The sequence below is a fragment of the Pleurodeles waltl genome, chromosome 12 (genome assembly GCF_031143425.1).
Source record: "Pleurodeles waltl isolate 20211129_DDA chromosome 12, aPleWal1.hap1.20221129, whole genome shotgun sequence".
NCBI lineage: Eukaryota > Metazoa > Chordata > Amphibia > Caudata > Salamandridae > Pleurodeles > Pleurodeles waltl.
Window position 1 is genome coordinate 2,394,838 of NC_090451.1, and position 24,632 is coordinate 2,419,469.

The 24,632-nt window shown below is 39.5% G+C and overlaps 7 non-coding genes across 7 annotated transcripts; all 7 read left to right on the forward strand.

Moving 5' to 3' along the window:
- The first annotated feature begins 4,397 nt into the window (after nt 1-4,397).
- TRNAS-GCU (transfer RNA serine (anticodon GCU)) lies at nt 4,398-4,479 on the forward strand. Its single transcript has one exon. It is a non-coding gene; the product is annotated as a tRNA-Ser (tRNA).
- A 501-nt stretch (nt 4,480-4,980) lies between these two features.
- On the forward strand, nt 4,981-5,062 carry TRNAL-AAG (transfer RNA leucine (anticodon AAG)). Its single transcript has one exon. It is a non-coding gene; the product is annotated as a tRNA-Leu (tRNA).
- A 4,654-nt stretch (nt 5,063-9,716) lies between these two features.
- On the forward strand, nt 9,717-9,798 carry TRNAS-GCU (transfer RNA serine (anticodon GCU)). Its single transcript has one exon. It is a non-coding gene; the product is annotated as a tRNA-Ser (tRNA).
- A 5,240-nt stretch (nt 9,799-15,038) lies between these two features.
- On the forward strand, nt 15,039-15,120 carry TRNAS-GCU (transfer RNA serine (anticodon GCU)). Its single transcript has one exon. It is a non-coding gene; the product is annotated as a tRNA-Ser (tRNA).
- Nucleotides 15,121-15,625: 505 nt separating this feature from the next.
- Nucleotides 15,626-15,707, forward strand: TRNAL-AAG (transfer RNA leucine (anticodon AAG)). The gene has a single exon. It is a non-coding gene; the product is annotated as a tRNA-Leu (tRNA).
- Nucleotides 15,708-20,361: 4,654 nt separating this feature from the next.
- On the forward strand, nt 20,362-20,448 carry TRNAS-GCU (transfer RNA serine (anticodon GCU)). The gene has a single exon. It is a non-coding gene; the product is annotated as a tRNA-Ser (tRNA).
- A 500-nt stretch (nt 20,449-20,948) lies between these two features.
- TRNAL-AAG (transfer RNA leucine (anticodon AAG)) lies at nt 20,949-21,030 on the forward strand. Its single transcript has one exon. It is a non-coding gene; the product is annotated as a tRNA-Leu (tRNA).
- The last annotated feature ends 3,602 nt before the right edge of the window (nt 21,031-24,632 follow it).

Here is a 24,632-nt window from a genome sequence, read left to right on the forward strand (position 1 = left end):
GTTCAGTGAGTGTAAACAGTAGAACGCTGTGTGATACGTTTCCTTGCAGTGATGACAGCTCGCGTTTCTAAAGCAGAGAGCAAACATACAATGGGGAAGAAGAATAAATAAGGAAAGACATATATTATATGCAGACAGTTATTATACTTTGCTTTTCACCTGTAACTCGCTCAACTGTCGGTGAATGCTGCGTTACCCTGCATAGCCAGGTCACCACAGCGGGTGTCCACAGTGTTTGGCCAAGTTACTATAGTTGTGAGCTTGTAGATGTGAGGTAGCGTGGCTGAGCAGGCTAAACTGGCTAGATTTAGGCTCCAGTCTCTCTGGAGCCGTGGGCTTGAATCCCAACACTTTAAGTTTACTTGAACCAAATACTTTTGCAAAAAAGTTTCATGTAATAAATATTCATTAGGGTCGTGGTTGTGAGTATGACACTAATGGATAAAAGTGGGACTAACAATGCTACCATTCCTGAGACTACCACTGCACTAACAGCCTGGGAGAGGTTTGAGCTGGATACAAGATACTTGCATGAGGGAACTAACTCGAAAGGGGAACTATCCACTGATGTTTTCTATCGCTTGCTGAGTGAGTATGTTGACACAATGGATGCAAAAGATTGTTTTGTGTGTACACAGATTCCTGTTTCGGTACAAGAGGGGGTTACCTATCATAGACTGTCATTAACATATGGGATACGTTGTAGTCTGTTACTAACAAGATTCTATAACCAGGAAGAGATTCAATATTTTTACTCAAATCATGATCTTGTGTTTTCTAATGTGCTTATCATAGAGGATGTGAGTGGGGTAGGTAAGTACTATAGCATAAAGTTAGTTAAAGGATTCTTTCAGGCGACATTAACAATTAGTACATCTTATGCACACCACAATAATTTGACATGTTTGCTTACACCTGTAGAGAAAAGCTTTTTAGATCACACGGAAGAGAGAAGAAGGGCATTGAAGGGTAAACTAGAGAAAGGATTACAGCAACGGGCCTTTGCTAGTAGTGACGGTTATAGTGCAATTAGAGAACAAGGGAAGTTAGCTTTAGACGCACTACATGTAGGAAAGCTTTGCATATCCAAGACCAAATCATACTATGACAATGTGTTTGTGGGAATGAGAGAATGTAAGCGTGTGTTTTTGTTTCAGAGTAAATGGACGTTCATGTTAAATGGACAGGATCCAGCAATCCCCGGGATTTATTATATATGTGGACTTAATGCTTATTACCGTCTTCCAAAGGGATAGTATGGGACATGTTATTTGGGGATAGTTTTCCCAAAGATATATCAACTTCACGATTTGAAAAGGTTGCCAAAATTGTCTGAATTACATCGTACTAGACATAAGAAAGAGACTGCTGCTGGTGTAGTAGGAGACATATTTGGGACGATAATTTCTTCAGTGGGAGTTATTATGAACTCCATAAAGATTCAAAAGTTGTCTACTATTGAGGATAACATGCTGACAAACTTATCAGGGGCTATACTCCTGATGGATACTGAACTTGCTGCGGAGGGGGCTAATACTTTTCAAAACAGGCTTGCTTTAGACATTCTTTTAGTGAAAAATGGCAGAGTTTGTAGATTGCTCAATGGGTGTAATTGTTGCGCTTACATACCAGATAATAGTAATGAGATTAGAAGTATGCTTACTAACTTGACTAGGGATAGTACGGACTTGAAGGATTTGAAAGAACCAGGTGTTTGGAAAAAGGTTGGGAAAGGATTTGCTTAAGTGGGAAATTGGATTAGCAACATTTGGCATGGGATATTGTCTAAAATAATACAGGGGATATTGATTGTTATAGATTGCTTATTTGGATCATGGGTGGCATGTAAAATTAGTAAGAGAATAAAATTGAAGATGGCGAAAAATAATAGGAGGAGGGAAGAAAAACAAAGGGAAAAATTATTCAGGGCAAGATCAAAGGGGAAACCAAGAAGGGAAGAGATTGATATGAGGGAATTTTAGTATGTAAAATTAGTAGGGAAGATTTGTGTGATGACAAGAGTCATCAGAGGAGGGATTGCTGGAGTGTGTCTTTTAAAATTAATATTAACATGAAAAGCTTACAATATATTTTGTAATGAAGCTGCATAAAAAATGTGTTAACGTAGAAATAATGCACACGTTTGAAATGTGCCCACGGGGAGTGGCTACCAATGCATACGAAGACTAATGAAAGTTATTAATGCTGAATTAATTATGTACTAATGTTTTTAATTTGTATTAACATATCAAAATTGGAGTTATGTATTAGGAGTTTGTTCATTAAGCAGTAGGCCTTAGTTTAGCGAAGGTCTGTGCCTAGCTGCCTGGTCTCATATTGAACTGTCTTTTTCTAACGTGCAATGTGCTATTTTCCTGAAGGACATGAAACTGTACTTTCCCAGAAGCTAGAGATGTGTGTAGCTGTAGTAAATTCTTTCTCATGGGACCCTACTTGCTCAAGGAGACATTCTTGCTGAATGCAACAGGGTAATTTGTAACAGGTGCAAGGCTGCCTGGAGTAGGAGAAAACAATGGAACTACTGACTGTAGCGTAAAATGTAACTTTTCTTACCTGACATTCCAACCGATGAAAACGTCAATAACATGGGCCAATCAACGACATGAGAACTGTGGTTTGTGTAAAACTCTGGTGAAGATTATTGGACAGAGATGGCGATGCACCAATGATTATCCATTGAGGAATTAGGAGTAAATTAGACAGTTTTGATTTAACCACATGACCCGAGGAGAAATCAGGCATTTATTGGACATTCCACTCCAAGCCATTCTTTGCCATTCTACTGAGCCATTTAGGCCATTTCGTTTGAGACTTTGCCGTTTGTTCGCCCTGTTACTCTAAACCACCCTTTACTTATTCCTTACCTGATACTTACTTCTCCTCTATATGAGGGAAGTTCTTGTTCCTTAGCTATGCCATACTGATACTTTGCCCTGTCTTTTCTTTGCTGATGATGCAAACGACTGATGTCCCGAGAACGAAGACTGACGCTGTTTGCTGATCCGTTGGATGGGTAACTATCTGATGAAAATTGTAATTGTCCGTTTGCCTTTTCTTTCTAGGTACCAACTGCTGTTTGATAGAGGCCATAGTTAGATGTTTTCCAAATTTGTGTTTGCTAAATAGTTTTGCATGAAGCCCAACATGCTGATGCTAATACGAGGTTATTTAAGGTGTTCACTAAAATCTGACGCAAATAGACAAATGACTGAGTTCTTGCTTTGTTGAACCATGCACTACTGAGACTTTGCTAAGTTGCTTCTTAATAATTATGTGTTAATACTGAGTGAATATTCTCTATGCATTGATTAATTGCGTTTCTAATTGCAAATCTGAAGAGTTACTAATGAGATGAATTGCTGATGAGATTAACAGAAATGACTTTAGATTGTAACCAGTAGGGAAATAAATATCCTAACACTTAACTAAATTGGTGTGGTTATTCATGACTGAAAGATCATGGTGTGTTCACTTTATTGACTCTCATTAAAGGTTATTGATTAGCATGCTGATTAGTTATTGCGATTGTTGTTGAGATATTGATCTATTGATTTGCGATGCTAAAAGACATCTCGTACTGGGAAGTCCCCGAACCTGGCCTAAAAGGTTCATCGACCTAGGCGTGTCTCCTGGTAAGTTTACTTATCAAGGCTCTGACGCGCCTTCACTAATAAAAAGTAATCTGATCGCGTGCTGCAGAGTCATCGTCAACAAAAACTACCAAAATATTACTTCAATGTATTGTAATTACGACTGCCTCAGTTTTATGCATTACGTGAGTAGTCGGACAGCAATTTATTTAGCGCAAAAATATTTCTTGTTGATGCACGTACGTTTTTAAACTGAAGTGTCATAGCTGTAGCGGCAATACTCCCAGTTTAGGTGGTTTTATAAACTAAGTTTTACTTTCTCCTACTTAAAACTTTTTGCAGAACAATGCACATTAAATGGGAAGGCAGTTTTCCTTAATTGTGTACTATTTGCTGCCTAATGTTGACATGTAAGCACACCACCAATAACTGACACCTAGAGACTCGAAAGCGCCATACCAGTACAATATTTGTATGATATTGCACTTTAAATCCACGTACAACTGAATTAAAGCAATCTTAGCTCATTTGAGGGTAGTGTGATAGTACATCACATATGGATAGAACACGTTTGGAAAGTGTAATTTTCATGATTACATTACATTTAACTTATAAATTCAAGCTGAAGTAGGGATGGACAACAAGGTCGTATAGAGCAAAGCTGAAGACAACAAGTTACCATAACAATCTGTAAATATGTGCTCTTTATTATGTTTAGACAACTATCACCTAATAGAACACATTTTGGCTACCATATTTTGTACTCCTGAAACATGGTGTTTTGAAGACGAGGTGGCCGAGTGGTTAAGGCGATGGACTGCTAATCCATTGTGCTCTGCACGCGTGGGTTCGAATCCCATCCTCGTCGTTTTATTGTTCCGTCTTTAGTTTTTAGTATGTGGTAGGGCTGGGTTAACCCTATTTTATGTGAAAGTTAAATGACATATCCCATGGTATTTTCGGCAGTACAACGGCTCAGTTTGGAAACACCGCTCAGTTGAGTACTGTGCTTAGGCATTACTGTAAACAGCGCCAGCTGGGTTCTGCTCATGAATCACAAAATCTTTCCTGAGGCGGAGGGTTGGTAAGTTGAGGGACATAGTTTGATTCCTTATCCTTAAAGAAAGAGAAGCAACGCGTGCGGGACGCCAATGTAAGGGATGTCTTCCTACGGACTCTCAGGACTGGCGCTCCCTGACACCTCCCATGGCCCGGGGCCAATCCTGACCTACTGAATGTATCACGTGCCTGCTGCTGTTGCCGTTGACTTTCCTAGGATCACTTCACAGGCTATACACCCTTATTCTCCAACTCCCCTATACAACAGAACATCTCACTTCAGAAAGCTTACAGAAACAGGTTTGCACAGGGTAGTGTGGCCGAGCGGTCTAAGGCGCTGGATTAAGGCTCCAGTCTCTTTGGAGGCGTGGGTTCGAATCCCACCACTGCCAGTATTTTTCAACTCACAAACGTATTTTGTCTGCATCAGTGTCTCACTCTCTGCCTTCTGCACCTACGATCCACATAGCGAGAGGTGAGACTATGTAAAGTGGTGACGTATATATATAAGGGTAGCCAGACAGTGGGACCGAGCCTTCTTATTTTAAAAAACCACAACCTAAGGTGACAAGAATTGTATCGGTAAACAAACCAGCTGTCTTGAAGTCTAACTATAGAGGCGACGAGAGGGGTCACTGTGATGCTGAAAGTTCAGTGAGTGTAAACAGTAGAACGCTGTGTGATACGTTTCCTTGCAGTGATGACAGCTCGCGTTTCTAAAGCAGAGAGCAAACATACAATGGGGAAGAAGAATAAATAAGGAAAGACATATATTATATGCAGACAGTTATTATACTTTGCTTTTCACCTGTAACTCGCTCAACTGTCGGTGAATGCTGCGTTACCCTGCATAGCGAGGTCACCACAGCGGGTGTCCACAGTGTTTGGCCAAGTTACTATAGTTGTGAGCTTGTACATGTGAGGTAGCGTGGCTGAGCAGGCTAAACTGGCTAGATTTAGGCTCCAGTCTCTCTGGAGCCGTGTGCTTGAATCCCAACACTTTAAGTTTACTTGAACCAAATACTTTTGCAAAAAAGGTTCATGTAATAAATATTCATTAGGGTCGTGGTTGTGAGTATGACACTAATGGATAAAAGTGGGACTAACAATGCTACAATTCCTGAGACTACCACTGCACTAACAGCCTGGGAGAGGTTTGAGCTGGATACAAGATACTTGCATGAGGGAACTAACTCGAAAGGGGAACTATCCACTGATGTTTTCTATCGCTTGCTGAGTGAGTATGTTGACACAATGGATGCAAAAGATTGTTTTGTGTGTACACAGATTCCTGTTTCGGTACAAGAGGGGGTTACCTATCATAGACTGTCATTAACATATGGGATACGTTGTAGTCTGTTACTAACAAGATTCTATAACCAGGAAGAGATTCAATATTTTTACTCAAATCATGATCTTGTGTTTTCTAATGTGCTTATCATAGAGGATGTGAGTGGGGTAGCTAAGTACTATAGCATAAAGTTAGTTAAAGGATTCTTTCAGGCGACATTAACAATTAGTACATCTTATGCACACCACAATAATTTTACATGTTTGCTTACACCTGTAGAGAAAAGCTTTTTAGATCACACGGAAGAGAGAAGAAGGGCATTGAAGGGTAAACTAGAGAAAGGATTACAGCAACGGGCCTTTGCTAGTAGTGACGGTTATAGTGCAATTAGAGAACAAGGGAAGTTAGCTTTAGACGCACTACATGTAGGAAAGCTTTGCATATCCAAGACCAAATCATACTATGACAATGTGTTTGTGGGAATGAGTGAATGTAAGCGTGTGTTTTTGTTTCAGAGTAAATGGACGTTCATGTTAAATGGACAGGATCCAGCAATCCCCGGGATTTATTATATATGTGGACTTAATGCTTATTACCGTCTTCCAAAGGGATAGTATGGGACATGTTATTTGGGGATAGTTTTCCCAAAGATATATCAACTTGACGATTTGAAAAGGTTACCAAAATTGTCTGAATTACATCGTACTAGACATAAGAAAGAGACTGCTGCTGGTGTAGTAGGAGACATATTTGCGACGATAATTTCTTCAGTGGGAGTTATTATGAACTCCATAAAGATTCAAAAGTTGTCTACTATTGAGGATAACATGCTGACAAACTTTTCAGGGGCTATACTCCTGATGGATACTGAACTTGCTGCGGAGGGGGCTAATACTCTTCAAAACAGGCTTGCTTTAGACATTCTTTTAGTGAAAAATGGCAGAGTTTGTAGATTGCTCAATGGGTGTAATTGTTGCGCTTACATACCAGATAATAGTAATGAGATTAGAAGTATGCTTACTAACTTGACTAGGGATAGTACGGACTTGAAGGATTTGAAAGAACCAGGTGTTTGGAAAAAGGTTGGGAAAGGATTTGCTTAAGTGGGAAATTGGATTAGTAACATTTGGCATGGGATATTGTCTAAAATAATACAGGGGATATTGATTGTTATAGATTGCTTATTTGGATCATGGGTGGCATGTAAAATTAGTAAAAGAATAAAATTGAAGATGGCGAAAAATAATAGGAGGAGGGAAGAAAAACAAAGGGAAAAATTATTCAGGGCAAGATCAAAGGGGAAACCAAGAAGGGAAGAGATTGATATGAGGGAATTTTAGTATGTAAAATTAGTAGGGAAGATTTGTGTGATGACAAGAGTCATCAGAGGAGGGATTGCTGGAGTGTGTCTTTTAAAATTAATATTAACATGAAAAGCTTACAATATATTGTGTAATGAAGCTGCATAAAAAATGTGTTAACGTAGAAATAATGCACACGTTTGAAATGTGCACACGGGGAGTGGCTACCAATGTATACGAAGACTAATGAAAGTTATTAATGCTGAATTAATTATGTACTAATGTTTTTAATTTGTATTAACATGTCAAAATTGGAGTTATGTATTAGGAGTTTGTTCATTAAGCAGTAGGCCTTAGTTTAGCGAAGGTCTGTGCCTAGCTGCCTGGTCTCATATTGAACTGTCTTTTTCTAACGTGCAATGTGCTATTTTCCTGAAGGACATGAAACTGTACTTTCCCAGAAGCTAGAGATGTGTGTAGCTGTAGTAAATTCTTTCTCATGGGACCCTACTTGCTCAAGGAGACATTCTTGCTGAATGCAACAGGGTAATTTGTAACAGGTGCAAGGCTGCCTGGAGTAGGAGAAAACAATGGAACTACTGACTGTAACGTAAAATGTAACTTTTCTTACCTGACATTCCAACCGATGAAAACGTCAATAACATGGGCCAATCAACGACATGAGAACTGTGGTTTGTGTGAAACTCTGGTGAAGATTATTGGACAGAGATGGCGATGCACCAATGATTATCCATTGAGGAATTAGGAGTAAATTAGACAGTTTTGATTTAACCACATGACCCGAGGAGAAATCAGGCATTTATTGGACATTCCACTCCAAGCCATTCTTTGCCATTCTACTGAGCCATTTAGGCCATTTCGTTGGAGACTTTGCCGTTTGTTCGCCCTGTTACTCTAAACCACCCTTTACTTATTCCTTACCTGATACTTACTTCTCCTCTATATGAGGGAAGTTCTTGTTCCTTAGCTATGCCATACTGATACTTTGCCCTGTCCTTTCTTTGCTGATGATGCAAACGACTGATGTCCCGAGAACGAAGTCTGACGCTGTTTGCTGATCCGTTGGATGGGTAACTATCTGATGAAAATTGTAATTGTCTGTTTGCCTTTTCTTTCTAGGTACCAACTGCTGTTTGATAGAGGCCATAGTTAGATGTTTTCCAAATTTGTGTTTGCTAAATAGTTTTGCATGAAGCCCAACATGCTGATGCTAATACGAGGTTATTTAAGGTGTTCACTAAAATCTGACGCAAATTGTCAAATGACTGAGTTCTTGCTTTGTTGAACCATACACTACTGAGACTTTGCTAAGTTGCTTCTTAATAATTATGTGTTAATACTCTGTGAATATTCTCTATGCATTGATTAATTGCGTTTCTAATTGCAAATCTGAAGAGTTACTAATGAGATGAATTGCTGATGAGATTAACAGAAATGACTTTAGATTGTAACCAGTAGGGAAATAAATATCCTAACACTTAACTAAATTGGTGTGGTTATTCATGACTGAAAGATCATGGTGTGTTCACTTTATTGACTCTCATTAAAGGTTATTGATTAGCATGCTGATTAGTTATTGCGATTGTTGTTGAGATATTGATCTATTGATTTGCGATGCTAAAAGACATCTCGTACTGGGAAGTCCCCGAACCTGGTCTAAAAGGTTCATCGACCTAGGCGTGTCTCCTTGTAAGTTTACTTATCAAGGCTCTGACGCGCCTTCACTAATAAAAAGTAATCTGATCGCTTGCTGCGGAGTCATCGTCAACAAAAACTACCAAAATATTACTTCAATGTATTGTAATTACGACTGCCTCAGTTTTATGCATTACGTGAGTAGTCGGACAGCAATTTATTTAGCGCAAAAATATTTCTTGTTGATGTACGTACGTTTTTAAACTGAAGTGACATAGCTGTAGCGGCAATACTCCCAGTTTAGGTGGTTTTATAAACTAAGTTTTACTTTCTCCTACTTAAAACTTTTTGCAGAACACTGCACATTAAATGGGAAGGCAGTTTTCCTTAATTGTGTACTATTTGCTGCCTAATGTTGACATGTAAGCACACCACCAATAACTGACACCTAGAGACTCGAAAGCGCCATACCAGTACAATATTTGTATGATATTGCACTTTAAATCCACGTACAACTGAATTAAAGCAATCTTAGCTCATTTGAGGGTAGTGTGATAGTACATCACATATGGATAGAACACGTTTGGAAAGTGTAATTTTCATGATTACATTACATTTAACATATAAATTCAAGCTGAAGTAGGGATGGACAACAAGGTTGTATAGAGCAAAGCTGTAGACAACAAGTTACCATAACAATCTGTAAATATGTGCTCTTTATTATGTTTAGACAACTATCACCTAATAGAACACATTTTGGCTACCATATTTTGTACTCCTGAAACATGGTGTTTTGAAGACGAGGTGGCCGAGTGGTTAAGGCGATGGACTGCTTTTCCATTGTGCTCTGCACGCGTGGGTTCGAATCCCATCCTCGTTGGTTTATTGTTCCGTCTTTAGTTTTTAGTATGTGGTAGGGCTGGGTTAACCCTATTTTATGTGAAAGTTAAATGACATATCCCATGGTATTTTCGGCAGTACAACGGCTCAGTTTGGAAACACCGCTCAGTTGAGTACTGTGCTTAGGCATTACTGTAAACAGCGCCAGCTGGGTTCTGCTCATGAATCACAAAATCTTTCCTGAGGCGGAGGGTTGGTAAGTTGAGGGACGTAGATAGTTTGATTCCTTATCCTTAAAGAAAGAGAAGCAGCGCGTGCGGGACGCCAATGTAAGGGTTGTCTTCCTACGGACTCTCAGGACTGGCGCTCCCTGACACCTCCCATGGCCCGGGGCCAATCCTGACCTACTGAATGTATCACGTGCCTGCTGCTGTTGGCGTTGACTTTCCTAGGATCACTTCACAGGCTAAACACCCTTATTCTCCAACTCCCCTATACAACAGAACATCTCACTTCAGAAAGCTTACAGAAACATGTTTGCTCAGGGTAGTGTGGCCGAGCGGTCTATGGCGCTGGTTTAAGGCTCCGGTCTCTTTGGAGGCGTGGGTTCGAATCCCACTGCTGCCAGTATTTTTCAACTCCCAAACGTATTTTGTCTGCATCAGTGTCTCACTCTGCCTTCTGCACCTACGATCCACATAGCGAGAGGTAAGACTATGTAAAGTGGTGACGTATATATATAAGGGTAGCCAGACAGTGGGACCGAGCCTTCTTATTTTAAAAAACCACAACCTAAGGTGACAAGAATTGTATCGGTAAACAAACCAGCTGTCTTGAAGTCTAACTATAGAGGTGACGAGAGGGGTCACTGTGATGCTGAAAGTTCAGTGAGTGTAAACAGTAGAACGCTGTGTGATACGTTTCCTTGCAGTGATGACAGCTCGCGTTTCTAAAGCAGAGAGCAAACATACAATGTGGAAGAAGAATAAATAAGGAAAGACATATATTATATGCAGACAGTTATTATACTTTGCTTTTCACCTGTAACTCGCTCAACTGTCGGTGAATGCTGCGTTACCCTGCATAGCCAGGTCACCACAGCGGGTGTCCACAGTGTTTGGCCAAGTTACTATAGTTGTGAGCTTGTAGATGTGAGGTAGTGTGGCTGAGCAGGCTAAACAGGGCTAGATTTAGGCTCCAGTCTCTCTGGAGCCGTGGGCTTGAATCCCAACACTATAAGTTTACTTGAACCAAATACTTTTGCAAAAAAGGTTCATGTAATAAATATTCATTAGGGTCGTGGTTGTGAGTATGACACTAATGGATAAAAGTGGGACTAACAATGCTAGAATTCCTGAGACTACCACTGCAATAACAGCCTGGGAGAGGTTTGAGCTGGATACAAGATACTTGCATGAGGGAACTAACTCGAAAGGGGAACTATCCACTGATGTTTTCTATCGCTTGCTGAGTGAGTATGTTGACACAATGGATGCAAAAGATTGTTTTGAGTGTACACAGATTCCTGTTTCGGTACAAGAGGGGGTTACCTATCATAGACTGTCATTAACATATGGGATACGTTGTAGTCTGTTACTAACAAGATTCTATAACCAGGAAGAGATTTAATATTTTTACTCAAATCATGATCTTGTGTTTTCTAATGTGCTTATCATAGAGGATGTGAGTGGGGTAGCTAAGTACTATAGCATAAAGTTAGTTAAAGGATTCTTTCAGGCGACATTAACAATTAGTACATCTTATGCACACCACAATAATTTGACATGTTTGCTTACACCTGTAGAGAAAAGCTTTTTAGATCACACGGAAGAGAGAAGAAGGGCATTGAAGGGTAAACTAGAGAAAGGATTACAGCAACGGGCCTTTGCTAGTAGTGACGGTTATAGTGCAATTAGAGAACAAGGGAAGTTAGCTTTAGACGCACTACATGTAGGAAAGCTTTGCATATCCAAGACCAAATCATACTATGACAATGTGTTTGTGGGAATGAGTGAATGTAAGCGTGTGTTTTTGTTTCAGAGTAAATGGACGTTCATGTTAAATGGACAGGATCCAGCAATCCCCGGGATTTATTATATATGTGGACTTAATGCTTATTACCGTCTTCCAAAGGGATAGTATGGGACATGTTATTTGGGGATAGTTTTCCCAAAGATATATCAACTTCACGATTTGAAAAGGTTACCAAAATTGTCTGAATTACATCGTACTAGACATAAGAAAGAGACTGCTTCTGGTGTAGTAGGAGACATATTTGGGACGATAATTTCTTCAGTGGGAGTTATTATGAACTCCATAAAGATTCAAAAGTTGTCTACTATTGAGGATAACATGCTGACAAACTTTTCAGGGGCTATACTCCTGATGGATACTGAACTTGCTGCGGAGGGGGCTAATACTCTTCAAAACAGGCTTGCTTTAGACATTCTTTTAGTGAAAAATGGCAGAGTTTGTAGATTGCTCAATGGGTGTAATTGTTGCGCTTACATACCAGATAATAGTAATGAGATTAGAAGTATGCTTACTAACTTGACTAGGGATAGTACGGACTTGAAGGATTTGAAAGAACCAGGTGTTTGGAAAAAGGTTGGGAAAGGATTTGCTTAAGTGGGAAATTGGATTAGTAACATTTGGCATGGGATATTGTCTAAAATAATACAGGGGATATTGATTGTTATAGATTGCTTATTTGGATCATGGGTGGCATGTAAAATTACGAAAAGAATAAAATTGAAGATGGCGAAAAATAATAGGAGGAGGGAAGAAAAACAAAGGGAAAAATTATTCAGGGCAAGATCAAAGGGGAAACCAAGAAGGGAAGAGATTGATATGAGGGAATTTTAGTATGTAAAATTAGATGGGAAGATTTGGGTGATGACAAGAGTCATCAGAGGAGGGATTGCTGGAGTGTGTCTTTTAAAATTAATATTAACACGAAAAGCTTACAATATATTGTGTAATGAAGCTGCATAAAAAATGTGTTAACGTAGAAATAATGCACACGTTTGAAATGTGCCCACGGGGAGTGGCTACCAATGCATACGAAGACTAATGAAAGTTATTAATGCTGAATTAATTATGTACTAATGTTTTTAATTTGTATTAACATATCAACATTGGAGTTATGTATTAGGAGTTTGTTCATTAAGCAGTAGGCCTTAGTTTAGCGAAGGTCTGTGCCTAGCTGCCTGGTCTCATATTGAACTGTCTTTTTCTAACGTGCAATGTGCTATTTTCCTGAAGGACATGAAACTGTACTTTCCCAGAAGCTAGAGATGTGTGTAGCTGTAGTAAATTCTTTCTCATGGGACCCTACTTGCTCAAGGAGACATTCTTGCTGAATGCAACAGGGTAATTTGTAACAGGTGCAAGGCTGCCTGGAGTAGGAGAAAACAATGGAACTACTGACTGTAGCGTAAAATGTAACTTTTCTTACCTGACATTCCAACCGATGAAAACGTCAATAACATGGGCCAATCAACGACATGAGAACTGTGGTTTGTGTAAAACTCTGGTGAAGATTATTGGACAGAGATGGCGATGCACCAATGATTATCCATTGAGGAATTAGGAGTAAATTAGACAGTTTTGATTTAACCACATGACCCGAGGAGAAATCAGGCATTTATTGGACATTCCACTCCAAGCCATTCTTTGCCATTCTACTGAGCCATTTAGGCCATTTAGTTTGAGACTTTTCCGTTTGTTCGCCCTGTTACTCTAAACCACCCTTTACTTATTCCTTACCTGATACTTACTTCTCCTCTATATGAGGGAAGTTCTTGTTCCTTAGCTATGCCATACTGATACTTTGCCCTGTCCTTTCTTTGCTGATGATGCAAACGACTGATGTCCCGAGAACGAAGACTGACGCTGTTTGCTGATCCGTTGGATGGGTAACTATCTGATGAAAATTGTAATTGTCCGTTTGCCTTTTCTTTCTAGGTACCAACTGCTGTTTGATAGAGGCCATAGTTAGATGTTTTCCAAATTTGTGTTTGCTAAATAGTTTTGCATGAAGCCCAACATGCTGATGCTAATACGAGGTTATTTAAGGTGTTCACTGAAATCTGACGCAAATAGACAAATGACTGAGTTCTTGCTTTGTTGAACCATGCACTACTGAGACTTTGCTAAGTTGCTTCTTAATAATTATGTGTTAATACTGAGTGAATATTCTCTATGCATTGATTAATTGCGTTTCTAATTGCAAATCTGAAGAGTTACTAATGAGATGAATTGCTGATGAGATTAACAGAAATGACTTTAGATTGTAACCAGTAGGGAAATAAATATCCTAACACTTAACTAAATTGGTGTGGTTATTCATGACTGAAAGATCATGGTGTGTTCACTTTATTGACTCTCATTAAAGGTTATTGATTAGCATGCTGATTAGTTATTGCGATTGTTGTTGAGATATTGATCTATTGATTTGCGATGCTAAAAGACATCTCGTACTGGGAAGTCCCCGAACCTGGCCTAAAAGGTTCATCGACCTAGGCGTGTCTCCTTGTAAGTTTACTTATCAAGGCTCTGACGCGCCTTCACTAATAAAAAGTAATCTGATCGCTTGCTGCGGAGTCATCGTCAACAAAAACGACCAAAATATTACTTCAATGTATTGTAATTACGACTGCCTCAGTTTTATGCATTACGTGAGTAGTCAGACAGCAATTTATTTAGCGCAAAAATATTTCTTGTTGATGCACGTACGTTTTTAAACTGAAGTGTCATAGCTGTAGCGGCAATACTCCCAGTTTAGGTGGTTTTATAAACTAAGTTTTACTTTCTCCTACTTAAAACTTTTTGCAGAACAATGCACATTAAATGGGAAGGCAGTTTTCCTTAATTGTGTACTATTTGCTGCCTAATGTTGACATGTAAGCACACCACCAATAACTGACACCTAGAGACTCGAAAGCGCCATACCAGTACAATATTTGTATGATATTGCACTTTAAATCCACGTACAACTGAATTAAAGCAATCTTAGCTCATTTGACGGTAGTGTGATAGTACATCACATATGGATAGAACACGTTTGTAAAGTGTAATTTTCATGATTACATTACATTTAACATATAAATTCAAGCTGAAGTAGGGATGGACAACAAGGTCGTATAGAGCAAAGCTGAAGACAACAAGTTACCATAACAATCTGTAAATATGTGCTCTTTATTATGTTTAGACAACTATCACCTAATAGAACACATTTTGGCTACCATATTTTGTTCTCCTGAATCATGGTGTTTTGAAGACGAGGTGGCCGAGTGGTTAAGGCGATGGACTGCTAATCCATTGTGCTCTGCACGCGTGGGTTCGAATCCCATCCTCGTTGGTTTATTGTTCCGTCTTTAGTTTTTAGTATGTGGTAGGGCTGGGTTAACCCTATTTTATGTGAAAGTTAAATGACATATCCCATGGTATTTTCGGCAGTACAACGGCTCAGTTTGGAAACACTGCTCAGTTGAGTACTGTGCTTAGGCATTACTGTAAACAGCGCCAGCTGGGTTCTGCTCATGAATCACAAAATCTTTCCTGAGGCAGAGGGTTGGTAAGTTGAGGGACATAGATAGTTAGATTCCTTATCCTTAAAGAAAGAGAAGCAGCGCGTGCGGGACGCCAATGTAAGGGTTGTCTTCCTACGGACTCTCAGGACTGGCGCTCCCTGACACCTCCCATGGCCCGGGGCCAATCCTGACCTACTGAATGTATCACGTGCCTGCTGCTGTTGGCGTTGACTTTCCTAGGATCACTTCACAGGCTATACACCCTTATTCTCCAACTCCCCTATACAACAGAACATCTCACTTCAGAAAGCTTACAGAAACAGGTTTGCACAGGGTAGTGTGGCCGAGCGGTCTAAGGCGCTGGATTAAGGCTCCAGTCTCTTTGGAGGCGTGGGTTCGAATCCCACCGCAGCCAGTATTTTTCAACTCACAAACGTATTTTGTCTGCATCAGTGTCTCACTCTCTGCCTTCTGCACCTACGATCCACATAGCGAGAGGTGAGACTATGTAAAGTGGTGACGTATATATATAAGGGTAGCCAGACAGTGGGACCGAGCCTTCTTATTTTAAAAAACCACAACCTAAGGTGACAAGAATTGTATCGGTAAACAAACCAGCTGTCTTGAAGTCTAACTATAGAGGCGACGAGAGGGGTCACTGTGATGCTGAAAGTTCAGTGAGTGTAATCAGTAGAACGCTGTGTGATACGTTTCCTTGCAGTGATGACAGCTCGCGTTTCTAAAGCAGAGAGCAAACATACAAAGGGGAAGAAGAATAAATAAAGAAAGACATATATTATATGCAGACAGTTATTATACTTTGCTTTTCACCTGTAACTCGCTCAACTGTCAGTGAATGCTGCGTTACCCTGCATAGCCAGGTCACCACAGCGGGTGTCCACAGTGTTTGGCCAAGTTACTATAGTTGTGAGTTTGTAGATGTGAGGTAGCGTGGCTGAGCAGGCTAAACTGGCTAGATTTAGGCTCCAGTCTCTCTGGAGCCGTGGGCTTGAATCCCAACACTATAAGTTTACTTGAACCAAATACTTTTGCAAAAAAGGTTCATGTAATAAATATTCATTAGGGTCGTGGTTGTGAGTATGACACTAATGGATAAAAGTGGGACTAACAATGCTACAATTCCTGAGACTACCACTGCACTAACAGCCTGGGAGAGGTTTGAGCTGGATACAAGATACTTGCATGAGGGAACTAACTCGAAAGGGGAACTATCCACTGATGTTTTCTATCGCTTGCTGAGTGAGTATGTTGACACAATGGATGCAAAAGATTGTTTTGTGTGTACACAGATTCCTGTTTCGGTACAAGAGGGGGTTACCTATCATAGACTGTCATTAACATATGGGATACGTTGTAGTCTGTTACTAACAAGATTCTATAACCAGGAAGAGATTCAATATTTTTACTCAAATCATGATCTTGTGTTTTCTAATGTGCCTATCATAGAGGATGTGAGTGGGTTAGCTAAGTACTATAGCATAAAGTTAGTTAAAGGATTCTTTCAGGCGACATTAACAATTAGTACATCTTATGCACACCACAATAATTTGACATGTTTGCTTACACCTGTAGAGAAAAGCTTTTTAGATCACACGGAAGAGAGAAGAAGGGCATTGAAGGGTAAACTAGAGAAAGGATTACAGCAACGGGCCTTTGCTAGTAGTGACGGTTATAGTGCAATTAGAGAACAAGGGAAGTTAGCTTTAGACGCACTACATGTAGGAAAGCTTTGCATATCCAAGACCAAATCATACTATGACAATGTGTTTGTGGGAATGAGTGAATGTAAGCGTGTGTTTTTGTTTCAGAGTAAATGGACGTTCATGTTAAATGGACAGGATCCAGCAATCCCCGGGATTTATTATATATGTGGACTTAATGCTTATTACCGTCTTCCAAAGGGATAGTATGGGACATGTTATTTGGGGATAGTTTTCCCAAAGATATATCAACTTGACGATTTGAAAAGGTTACCAAAATTGTCTGAATTACATCGTACTAGACATAAGAAAGAGACTGCTGCTGGTGTAGTAGGAGACATATTTGGGACGATAATTTCTTCAGTGGGAGTTATTATGAACTCCATAAAGATTCAAAAGTTGTCTACTATTGAGGATAACATGCTGACAAACTTTTCAGGGGCTATACTCCTGATGGATACTGAACTTGCTGCGGAGGGGGCTAATACTCTTCAAAACAGGCTTGCTTTAGACATTCTTTTAGTGAAAAATGGCAGAGTTTGTAGATTGCTCAATGGGTGTAATTGTTGCGCTTACATACCAGATAATAGTAATGAGATTAGAAGTATGCTTACTAACTTGACTAGGGATAGTACGGACTTGAAGGATTTGAAAGAACCAGGTGTTTGGAAAAAGGTTGGGAAAGGATTTGCTTAAGTGGGAAATTGGATTAGTAACATTTGGCATGGGATATTGTCTAAAATAATACAGGGGATATTGATTGTTATAGATTGCTTATTTGGATCATGGGTGGCATGTAAAATTAGTAAAAGAATAAAATTGAAGATGGCGAAAAATAATAGGAGGAGGGAAGAAAAACAAAGGGAAAAATTATTCAGGGCAAGATCAAAGGGGAAACCAAGAAGGGAAGAGATTGATATGAGGGAATTTTAGTATGTAAAATTATTAGGGAAGATTTGTGTGATGACAAGAGTCATCAGAGGAGGGATTGCTGGAGTGTGTCTTTTAAAATTAATATTAACATGAAAAGCTTACAATATATTGTGTAATGAAGCTGCATAAAAAATGTGTTAACGTAGAAATAATGCACACGTTTGAAATGTGCACACGGGGAGTGGCTACCAATGTATACGAAGACTAATGAAAGTTATTAATGCTGAATTAATTATGTACTAATGTTTTTAATTTGTATTAACATATCAAAATTGGAGTTATGTATTAGGAGTTTGTTCATTACGCAGTAGGCTTTAGTTTAGCGAAGGTCTGTGCCTAGCTGCCTGGTCTCATATTGAACTGTCTTTTTCTAACGTGCAATGTGCTATTTTCCTGAAGGACATGAAACTGTACTTTCCCAGAAGCTAGAGATGTGTGTAGCTGTAGTAAATTCTTTCTCATGGGACCCTACTTGCTCAAGGAGACATTCTTGCTGAATGCAACAGGGTAATTTGTAACAGGTGCAAGGCTGCCTGGAGTAGGAGAAAACAATGGAACTACTGACTGTAGCGTAAAATGTAACTTTTCTTACCTGACATTCCAACCGATGAAAACGTCAATAACATGGGCCAATCAACGACATGAGAACTGTGGTTTGTGTAAAACTCTGGTGAAGATTATTGGACAGAGATGGCGATGCACCAATGATTATCCATTGAGGAATTAGGAGTAAATTAGACAGTTTTGATTTAACCACATGACCCGAGGAGAAATCAGGCATTTATTGGACATTCCACTCCAAGCCATTCTTTGCCATTCTACTGAGCCATTTAGGCCATTTCGTTTGAGACTTTGCCGTTTGTTCGCCCTGTTACTCTAAACCACCCTTTACTTATTCCTTACCTGATACTTACTTCTCCTCTATATGAGGGAAGTTCTTGTTCCTTAGCTATGCCATACTGATACTTTGCCCTGTCCTTTCTTTGCTGATGATGCAAACGACTGATGTCCCGAGAACGAAGACTGACGCTGTTTGCTGATCCGTTGGATGGGTAACTATCTCATGAAAATTGTAATTGTCTGTTTGCCTTTTCTTTCTAGGTACCAACTGCTGTTTGATAGAGGCCATAGTTAGATGTTTTCCAAATTTGTGTTTGCTAAATAGTTTTGCATGAAGCCCAACATGCTGATGCTAATACGAGGTTATTTAAGGTGTTCACTAAAATCTGACGCAAATAGACAAATGACTGAGTTCTTGCTTTGTTGAACCATACACTACTGAGACTTTGCTAAGTTGCTTCTTAATAATTATGTGTTAATACTGTGTGAATATTCTCTATGCATTGATTAATTGCGTTTCTAAATGCAAATCTGAAGAGTTACTAATGAGATGAATTGCTGATGAGATTAACAGAAATGACTTTAGATTGTAACCAGTAGGGAAATAAATATCCTAACACTTAACTAAATTGGTGTGGTTATTCATGACTGAAAGATCATGGTGTGTTCACTTTATTGACTCTCATTAAAGGTTATTGATTAGCATGCTGATTAGTTATTGCGATTGTTGTTGAGATATTGATCTATTGATTTGCGATGCTAAAAGACATCTCGTACTGGGAAGTCCCCGAACCTGGTCTAAAAGGTTCATCGACCTAGGCGTGTCTCCTTGTAAGTTTACTTATCAAGGCTCTGACGCGCCTTCACTAATAAAAAGTAATCTGATCGCTTGCTGCGGAGTCATCGTCAACAAAAACTACCAAAATATTACTTCAATGTATTGTAATTACGACTGCCTCAGTTTTATGCATTACGTGAGTAGTCGGACAGCAATTTATTTAGCGCAAAAATATTTCTTGTTGATGCACGTACGTTTTTAAACTGAAGTGTCATAGCTGTAGCGGCAATACTCCCAGTTTAGGTGGTTTTATAAACTAAGTTTTACTTTCTCCTACTTAAAACTTTTTGCAGAACAATGCACATTAAATGGGAAGGCAGTTTTCCTTAATTGTGTACTATTTGCTGCCTAATGTTGACATGTAAGCACAGCACCAATAACTGACACCTAGAGACTCGAAAGTGCCATACCAGTACAATATTTGTATGATATTGCACTTTAAATCCACGTACAACTGAATTAAAGCAATCTTAGCTCATTTGAGGGTAGTGTGATAGTACATCACATATGGATAGAACACGTTTGGAAAGTGTAATTTTCATGATTACATTACATTTAACATATAAATTCAAGCTGAAGTAGGGATGGACAACAAGGTCGTTTAGAGCAAAGCTGAAGACAACAAGTTACCATAACAATCTGTAAATATGTGCTCTTTATTATGTTTAGACAACTATCACCTAATAGAACACATTTTGGCTACCATATTTTGTACTCCTGAAACATGGTGTTTTGAAGACGAGGTGGCCGAGTGGTTAAGGCGATGGACTGCTAATCCATTGTGCTCTGCACGCGTGGGTTCGAATCCCATCCTCGGAGGTTTATTGTTCCGTCTTTAGTTTTTAGTATGTGGTAGGGCTGGGTTAACCCTATTTTATGTGAAAGTTAAATGACATATCCCATGGTATTTTCGGCAGTACAACGGCTCAGTTTGGAAACACTGCTCAGTTGAGTACTGTGCTTAGGCATTACTGTAAACAGCGCCAGCTGGGTTCTGCTCATGAATCACAAAATCTTTCCTGAGGCAGAGGGTTGGTAAGTTGAGGGACATAGATAGTTTGATTCCTTATCCTTAAAGAAAGAGAAGCAGCGCGTGCGGGACGCCAATGTAAGGGTTGTCTTCCTACGGACTCTCAGGACTGGCGCTCCCTGACACCTCCCATGGCCCGGGGCCAATCCTGACCTACTGAATGTATCACGTGCCTGCTGCTGTTGGCGTTGACTTTCCTAGGATCACTTCACAGGCTATACACCCTTATTCTCCAACTCCCCTATACAACAGAACATCTCAGTTCAGAAAGCTTACAGAAACAGGTTTGCACAGGGTAGTGTGGCCGAGCGGTCTAAGGCGCTGGATTAAGGCTCCAGTCTCTTTGGAGGCGTGGGTTCGAATCCCACCGCTGCCAGTATTTTTCAACTCACAAACGTATTTTGTCTGCATCAGTGTCTCACTCTCTGCCTTCTGCACCTACGATCCACATAGCGAGAGGTGAGACTATGTAAAGTGGTGACGTGTATATATAAGGGTAGCCAGACAGTGGGACCGAGCCTTCTTATTTTAAAAAACCACAACCTAAGGTGACAAGAATTGTATCGGTAAACAAACCAGCTGTCTTGAAGTCTAACTATAGAGGCGACGAGAGGGGTCACTGTGATGCTGAAAGTTCAGTGCGTGTAATCAGTAGAACGCTGTGTGATACGTTTCCTTGCAGTGATGACAGCACGCGTTTCTAAAGCAGAGAGCAAACATACAAAGGGGAAGAAGAATAAATAAAGAAAGACATATATTATATGCAGACAGTTATTATACTTTGCTTTTCACCTGTAACTCGCTCAACTGTCAGTGAATGCTGCGTTACCCTGCATAGCCAGGTCACCACAGCGGGTGTCCACAGTGTTTGGCCAAGTTACTATAGTTGTGAGTTTGTAGATGTGAGGTAGCGTGGCTGAGCAGGCTAAACTGGCTAGATTTAGGCTCCAGTCTCTCTGGAGCCGTGGGCTTGAATCCCAACACTATAAGTTTACTTGAACCAAATACTTTTGCAAAAAAGGTTCATGTAATAAATATTCATTAGGGTCGTGGTTGTGAGTATGACACTAATGGATAAATGTGGGACTAACAATGCTACAATTCCTGAGACTACCACTGCACTAACAGCCTGGGAGAGGTTTGAGCTGGATACAAGATACTTGCATGAGGGAACTAACTCGAAAGGGGAACTATCCACTGATATTTTCTATCGCTTGCAGAGTGAGTATGTTGACACAATGGATGCAAAAGATTGTTTTGTGTGTACACAGATTCCTGTTTCGGTACAAGAGGGGGTTACCTATCATAGACTGTCATTAACATATGGGATACGTTGTAGTCTGTTACTAACAAGATTCGATAACCAGGAAGAGATTCAATATTTTTACTAAAATCATGATCTTGTGTTTTCTAATGTGCTTATCATAGAGGATGTGAGTGGGGTAGCTAAGTACTATAGCATAAAGTTAGTTAAAGGATTCTTTCAGGCGACATTAACAATTAGTACTTCTTCTGCACACCACAATAATTTGACATGTTTGCTTACACCTGTAGAGAAAAGCTTTTTAGATCACACGGAAGAGAGAAGAAGGGCATTGAAGGGTAAACTAGAGAAAGGATTACAGCAACGGGCCTTTGCTAGTAGTGACGGTTATAGTGCAATTAGAGAACAAGGGAAGTTAGCTTTAGACGCACTACATGTAGGAAAGCTTTGCATATCCAAGACCAAATCATACTATGACAATGTGTTTGTGGGAATGAGTGAATGTAAGCGTGTGTTTTTGTTTCAGAGTAAATGGACGTTCATGTTAAATGGACAGGATCCAGCAATCCCCGGGATTTATTATATATGTGGACTTAATGCTTATTACCGTCTTCCAAAGGGATAGTATGGGACATGTTATTTGGGGATAGTTTTCCCAAAGATATATCAACTTCACGATTTGAAAAGGTTACCAAAATTGTCTGAATTACATCGTACTAGACATAAGAAAGAGACTGCTGCTGGTGTAGTATGAGACATATTTGGGACGATAATTTCTTCAGTGGGAGTTATTATGAACTCCATAAAGATTCAAAAGTTGTCTACTATTGAGGATAACATGCTGACAAACTTTTCAGGGGCTATACTCCTGATGGATACTGAACTTGCTGCGGAGGGGGCTAATACTCTTCAAAACAGGCTTGCTTTAGACATTCTTTTAGTGAAAAATGGCAGAGTTTGTAGATTGCTCAATGGGTGTAATTGTTGCACTTACATACCAGATAATAGTAATGAGATTAGAAGTATGCTTACTAACTTGACTAGGGATAGTACGGACTTGAAGGATTTGAAAGAACCAGGTGTTTGGAAAAAGGTTGGGAAAGGATTTGCTTAAGTGGGAAATAGGATTAGTAACATTTGGCATGGGATATTGTCTAAAATAATACAGGGGATATTGATTGTTATAGATTGCTTATTTGGATCATGGGTGGCATGTAAAATTAGTAAAAGAATAAAATTGAAGATGGCGAAAAATAATAGGAGGAGGGAAGAAAAACAAAGGGAAAAATTATTCAGGGCAAGATCAAAGGGGAAACCAAGAAGGGAAGAGATTGATATGAGGGAATTTTAGTATGTAAAATTAGTAGGGAAGATTTGTGTGATGACAAGAGTCATCAGAGGAGGGATTGCTGGAGTGTGTCTTTTAAAATTAATATTAACACGAAAAGCTTACAATATATTGTGTAATGAAGCTGCATAAAAAATGTGTTAACGTAGAAATAATGCACACGTTTGAAATGTGCCCACGGGGAGTGGCTACCAATGTATACGAAGACTAATGAAAGTTATTAATGCTGAATTAATTATGTACTAATGTTTTTAATTTGTATTAACATATCAAAATTGGAGTTATGTATTAGGAGTTTGTTCATTAAGCAGTAGGCCTTAGTTTAGCGAAGGTCTGTGCCTAGCTGCCTAGTCTCATATTGAACTGTCTTTTTCTAACGTGCAATGTGCTATTTTCCTGAAGGACATGAAACTGTACTTTCCCAGAAGCTAGAGATGTGTGTAGCTGTAGTAAATTCTTTCTCATGGGACCCTACTTGCTCAAGGAGACATTCTTGCTGAATGCAACAGGGTAATTTGTAACAGGTGCAAGGCTGCCTGGAGTAGGAGAAAACAATGGAACAACTGACTGTAGCGTAAAATGTAACTTTTCTTACCTGACATTCCAACCGATGAAAACGTCAATAACATGGGCCAATCAACGACATGAGAACTGTGGTTTGTGTAAAACTCTGGTGAAGATTATTGGACAGAGATGGCGATGCACCAATGATTATCCATTGAGGAATTAGGAGTAAATTAGACAGTTTTGATTTAACCACATGACCCGAGGAGAAATCAGGCATTTATTGGACATTCCACTCCAAGTCATTCTTTGCCATTGTACTGAGCCATTTAGGCCATTTCGTTTGAGACTTTGCCGTTTGTTCGCCCTGTTACTCTAAACCACCCTTTACTTATTCCTTACCTGATACTTACTTCTCCTCTATATGAGGGAAGTTCTTGTTCCTTAGCTATGCCATACTGATACTTTGCCCTGTCCTTTCTTTGCTGATGATGCAAACGACTGATGTCCCGAGAACGAAGACTGACGCTGTTTGCTGATCCGTTGGATGGGTAACTATCTGATGAAAATTGTAATTGTCTGTTTGCCTTTTCTTTCTAGGTAGCAACTGCTGTTTGATAGAGGCCATAGTTAGATGTTTTCCAAATTTGTGTTTGCTAAATAGTTTTGCATGAAGCCCAACATGCTGATGCTAATACGAGGTTATTTAAGGTGTTCACTAAAATCTGACGCAAATAGACAAATGACTGAGTTCTTGCTTTGTTGAACCATACACTACTGAGACTATGCTAAGTTGCTTCTTAATAATTATGTGTTAATACTGTGTGAATATTCTCTATGCATTGATTAATTGCGTTTCTAA